The 6000-nt window shown below is 37.9% G+C and overlaps 1 long non-coding RNA gene across 1 annotated transcript in view; it reads left to right on the plus strand.

Annotated features, from left to right (window-relative positions):
• LOC122559909 overlaps nt 1-193 on the plus strand; it is a 36963-nt gene extending 36770 nt beyond the window's left edge. Inside the window, exon 3 of the long non-coding RNA XR_006314594.1 lies at nt 58-193. This is a non-coding gene — a long non-coding RNA (uncharacterized LOC122559909). The remainder of the gene's footprint in view (nt 1-57) is intronic.
• Nucleotides 194-6000: the final 5807 nt, after the last annotated feature.

Here is a 6000-nt window from a genome sequence, read left to right on the forward strand (position 1 = left end):
GACTTCAAATTATGTTTGTAGTCAGTTATAATTTCTCTCTTTTCTCCCCATTTGCAGCTTGGTATGCCACCACTTCAGACCTAAGGGGAGGAGTGCCAATGGGGCTTGCAAGGAGAAAGCCCAGGTTCTACATTATATATTGGAGAGGATTATGGACCTGAACAGAACAATAAAAAGCAGCCTATAGCACAATAACCAGTAATGAAACTCAGGGTGAGAGTTTTTGATAAATCTCTTGTTTATCATGGTGCTTTTTTAAAAGTCCTTTTTGAAATGGCTGTATATTCTTATTATTTAGATTTTCAATAAAATAATTTCAAAATCTTAAATGAGTGCCACAATTGATAGCACCATAAGAATACCAAGCCAGAACTCCCAATACATACACTCCCAAGTCCTTAATTAACAAAATGAATACTGGAAGGTCCACTCCACCCATGTACACTCTTATATTTTGTTCCTTTAGTTTGACCCCCAAAAAGTGGAAAATGTATTTTCTGGATATCTCTGTTTGCAAATTGCAATTAACTTAGAGGAGAATGTGAAGAGCAGATGCTTTAAGAAAAACAGCTTGGAATCTAAAACCATCTGTCAGTCAGACTCTAGGCTTGATATCTATTCTTGTCTTAGAAATAACTTCATTTTTATTGTTGCTCCCATTGCTTCAACAGCAGCATACAAAGTATCAAGGAACTTTTATTTTTCTGGAAAGATTCTCTTTGAAAAACAGAAAGTATCTACTGTCTGTACAGGCTCTGATACTACATTGTCTGAATGATCTGAACCTCCTTGAGATATTTTTAAAACTTTAATTCACAGAAAAATGAGAAAATATTACTTCATTAGATATTTGAGCACATTGCAAGATTTTTCCCTTGATGAATAACTTTATTTTGGGATCTAACATTTTCCCATGCACTCCATATTTAGTGATAGAATTATTAACCAACTGATAGAATTTACATGCGTATGCCTGTTGCTAAAAATGAAATCTGTTTTTTTTTTAGCTTGCATCATGTTGTTTGCCAAGACTTTGAATAGATACAATCTGGCAATGTTGTCCAAGCTCATACTTGACAACTGTTCAAACTTAACAGTGTCTTAATTTTCATCTTAACCTCCCCACCCCCCGCCCCCACCCCACCCTCCTAGCTGCCAGTTGTTACGAACAACATTAATAGTGTCCCTACCCCTGGACCAAGAGACTGGAGTTCAAATATAATAACATCTCTGGACAGGGTTCATTAGAAAAATAGATTAATTTTTTTTAAATGAACTCTCTCTGCAAAGTAATCCTGCAAGTATTTGTGTGGTCAATTTTGTACATTGTAAATACATTTGGCACTTTGGAGAGAACTTCTGTGAAATTGTAAGTAATCTCATTTGTTATATACAGTATTTAGGCTTTTATTAGAATTACTGACTGTGGAAAATCTTCATAAGTATACATATTAATTCTGAAAGCAACCATCCCAATTCTTCCCACATCTTTAAATAGATGACACTCATGAAAATGTTGAACATGAAGTAAGCATAAAGCTTGGAGGTTCCATTTTTGACATCGCAATCTGACAGCTGGGAGCAACAAGTGCAAAAATATTCCACATCACTGGAACTCTAAAATGTTTCCTACCATGAACAGCATGTTTAAGATAAAAGGGGGTTTGACAAAGGATGATAGGCAGATTTGATAAAAGACCACAGATGAGAGGATGAAAACAAGCAGATGTCATAGTCAATGTTAGAATGAATGACATAGGTAAGAAGAGAGTTGAAATCCGACAGACAAGATTTCAAGAATTAAGGAGAAGTTAATTATTAAGATGACAAAGGTAAAAATCTCTGAGACAGTTGGTTTGGAATGGTAAGAAAAACATGGTTTAAGAAATGATCCTGAAAGGATGTCTTCAGACATTTAAGCTTTGGTAGGAGTTCCATGTCACCAGGGTTCAAGACCAATGGATTGCACTTCTCCAGGGTTAGAACTAATATACTTTCGGTGGAGATTAACTTGTGAGGAAGGGCTGGTATGAACTAGTTTGACAGGGGGAGGGTATCAAGATGAGATAATACAGAAGAAGTACAAAGAGTGTGGAGAATTGGGAGCTGACAAACAATATGTCAGAAGTGGGAAAGGCAAGGCAGAAGGAGATAAGTTTATTGCACATGCAAATAAATGTCCATACTGGTGCTTAAATTTCTAGAGTGTAGCAAATAATGTTTGTGAGCTGCAGGCACAATTGGTCATATGGGGCTTTGATATAGTGTTCATAATGGAGAACTTATACAAGAAATAGAAGGGTCATTTAATATTTCTGGCTACAATGTATTCAGGAAAGAGAGGGAGGGGATTTAAAAGAGAATGGGGCTGGCAGTTTTGATATCACAGTAAAACTAGATAGGATTGATATGCTTGAATATTCAAAGATAAAAGCTATTTGGTTCGGATTTGGGAACAGTAATGGAGCAACCACAATGCAACGTAAATGGATCACCAATCAGTGGAAAGGGAGTGAAAGAGCAAATTGCTGAAAACTTTAGAGTTGTGTAACTGAGCGACTTCCATTATCCAAATACAAAATGGAATACAATATCAAGGTCACAATACAAATTACAATATCAAGGTCACATAAGTGAAGGAATTCCTGAAATGAATACAAGAGAACCATCATACTCAGTATAATCGCAGCCAAATGAGGAAAGAAGTAATGCCTGATCTAGGTCTGGGGAATGGAATGGGACTAGCTTAGCATGTTTTTGTTGTTTATTTGGAAAAGAATGGTGATAATATAATTCAGTTTAGAGTATTATGGAAAAGAACAAGGAAATCCAAATCTGAAAAATATTAACTGGAGGAGAAATTATTCATAGATGTGGTCAATGTGGATTAAAACTAAAGCCAGGCAGATAAAGTAGTAAATGATCAAAGGGAGATCTTCAAAAAGGAGATGTTTAATAACCAGATTAGATCGCAAAGGAGAAAGGAATGGTACCCAACACTAGAATCTTCTGAGTGGCTACTAAAATAGAGATCAAATAGAAAAACAAAATCGGTGATTGATTTGGGTTCAGTAAAAAATGAGGCTGAATACAGAAACTTGAACATATAAAGCCATTGAACCATAAGACATTGGAGCAGAAACAGACGGTTCAGCTCTCAAGTGCTCTCCACTATTCAATAAGATTATGGGTGATTTGATCATCCTCATCTCCACTTTCCTGCCTTGTTCCAATAACCTTTGATTCCCTTCCTGATTAAAAATCTGTCTATTTCAGCTTCAAATATACTTAACAACCCAGTCTCAATGGCCTATTGAGGGAAAGAATCCAACAATTTCACTGCAAACTCAGAAAAATGAAATAGGAGAGCTAAAAGGAATATATGAGTAAAGATTAGCAGATAACAAGGTGAGGGGAAGGCAATGGTCTAGTGGTATTATCGATAGAGTACTAACACAGACACTCATTGGATCCAGGTTTGAATAGTTTCACATCAGATGGTAAAATTTGAATTCAAGAAATAAAAATGGAATTAAGAATGTACTGATGACTGTGAAGCCATTGCTGATTGTAGGGAGAAACCCATCTGGCTCACTAAGGTCCTTCAGGGAAGAAAATCTACCATCTTCACCTGGTCTAGCCTGCAGGTGACTCCAAACCCATTGCCTCTCAACTGCCCTCTGAAATGGCCTAGCGAGTCACACAGTTCATGGGCAGCTAGATACGGGCAGTAAAAAATGCCAGCCAGCAACACCCACATCCTACAAGTAAATAAATTTTTAAAAATAAAAGTGAACCCCAAAGTCATTCATAAGTGTATACAAATTAAAAACAAAGACAAGAAAGGATGTGTTGATTAAAGACCAAAAAGGAATTGTTTTATGGAAGCAAAGGGCATGGCAGAGGTACTAAATGAATGCTTCATATCTGCCTGTGCTGAAGTGGTTGTTGTCAATGTCATGCCTATGTGGAGTTTGCACATTCTCCCAGTCTCTGCATGGGTTTCTCCTTTCCTCCCACAGTCCAAAGATGTGCAGGTTAGGTCGATTGGCCATGCTAAATTGACCATAATGTGGGTTATGGGAGTGCAGGGTTACAGGTGGGTTGGCTATGGGAGTGCAGGGTTACAGGGTAGGTGGAGGTTGGATGCTCTTTGGAGAGTCGTAGAGCCATAGAGATGTAAAGCACGGAAACAGACCCTTCTGTCGAACCAGATATGCAGACCAGATATCTCAACCCAATCTAGTCCCACCTGCCAGCACCCGGTCCATATCCTTCCAAACCCTTCCTATTCATATACTCATCCAGATGCCTTTTAAATGTTGCAATTGTACCAGCCTCCACCACTTCCTCTGGCAGCCTATTCCACACACGCACCACATCTGCATGAAAACAGTCGGTGTGGACTCAATGGACTGAATGGCTTGCTTCCATACTGCAGGGATTCATGTAAGAAGGTGGCAGTTCAGAAATTGGATAGAATAAAATATATAAAGAAGAGATAATTAAAAGGTTGGCATTATTCAAAGTAGAAAAATTGTGGTAACACAGAAAATAGGAGCAGGCATAGGCCATTTGCCCTGTGAGATTTCTCCACCATTCAAGATGGTCATGGCTGATCATCCAACTCAGTACTCTGTTCCTGTTTTCTCTCCACACCTTTTGACCCCCTTTAACCCAAGAACTATATCTATCTCCTTCTTGAAAACATGCACAATTTTAGCCTCAACCAGTTTGTGTGGCAGAGGATTCCACACTCAGGTGGTTTGGGTGAAAAGTGCAAAATGTTCAGGTACTATTTTACAAATGAGTTAAGAGCAGGAGCAGACCATTCAGCCTGTTGAGTCTGCTTTTTCAATTTGACTTAGATATTGGAGTAACAGCCGAGAAATAGAAGATTATAAATTACACACACCCCTTTAGAAATAATAGATCAAGTAGCTTTATACTGATAATGAGGAATCTTTCAAACATATTAATCTACTTCTAAAATAATTGACAATTATAAAAATATTAGATTAAATTAAAGCTATTGTGGATTTGTTAAAAGCAGATGACACTTGACTCACTTGATTGATAAAAAATGGAAGGGATTGATTAAGGTAATACATGTGATGTGTATATGAACTTTCAAAAGACAGATTTGTTATTGTAACTGAATACTGTGGAATTATGGAAAAGTAAACACATGGATGTGAAATTGGTCAAGGAGCAGAAGGCAGACAGTTGTGGAGAGTGAAGGGAAACTGAAGGGAATAGTGAATTGGTGTTCCCCAATTGTCAGTGTTAAGGGCAGTTGCTCTTCCTGATGCATGTCAATAACCTCGTCTTGGATCAACATTTTTAAAGCAAATTGGTCAGACTTGTCATGCTGCACATTTGCAGCAGGTGGAACGTGAACCCAGATTTCTCTAGGCTAGTGGTGGAGATAGTTCTACTGCACCACACAACCCTATCCCAGCCTTGGTGGGAGTAATTTGAAAGGTTTCAGATGACACAAAACTTGGATGTCACAGAATCTCAGAATTATTACAATACAGAAGAGGGCCATTTGGCCTATTGTCTTTGCACTACTGGCAATTTTTTTATATGGAGAGTGGTTCATGTGTAGAATGAATTGCCAGAGGAAGTGGAAATGCAGGTACAGTTGCAAGATTTAAAAGACCTTTGAACAGGAAAACGTTTACGAAAGTTTTAGAGGGATATGGGCCAAATGCAAGCAAATAAGGCTAGTTTAGTTTGGGGAACTTGGTCAGCATGTACAAGTTGAACAGAAGGATCTGTTTCTATGCTGTATCACTTTATGACTCAATGACTACCTCTCTGAGAGAATAGTTAAATTAATGCCATTCTACTGTCTACTTCTCTTAACCCTACTCTTTGATTATTTTAAGATAACTCCCTAATTTCCTTTTGAGCAATTTAACTGAGCTTTCCTCCACCACACACTGAGGCAGTGCATTCCAGAGCCTAGTCATTCATAGCCCTCACATTTCCCTC

Source organism: Chiloscyllium plagiosum, chromosome 20 (assembly GCF_004010195.1).
Source record: "Chiloscyllium plagiosum isolate BGI_BamShark_2017 chromosome 20, ASM401019v2, whole genome shotgun sequence".
NCBI classification, from domain to species: domain Eukaryota; kingdom Metazoa; phylum Chordata; class Chondrichthyes; order Orectolobiformes; family Hemiscylliidae; genus Chiloscyllium; species Chiloscyllium plagiosum.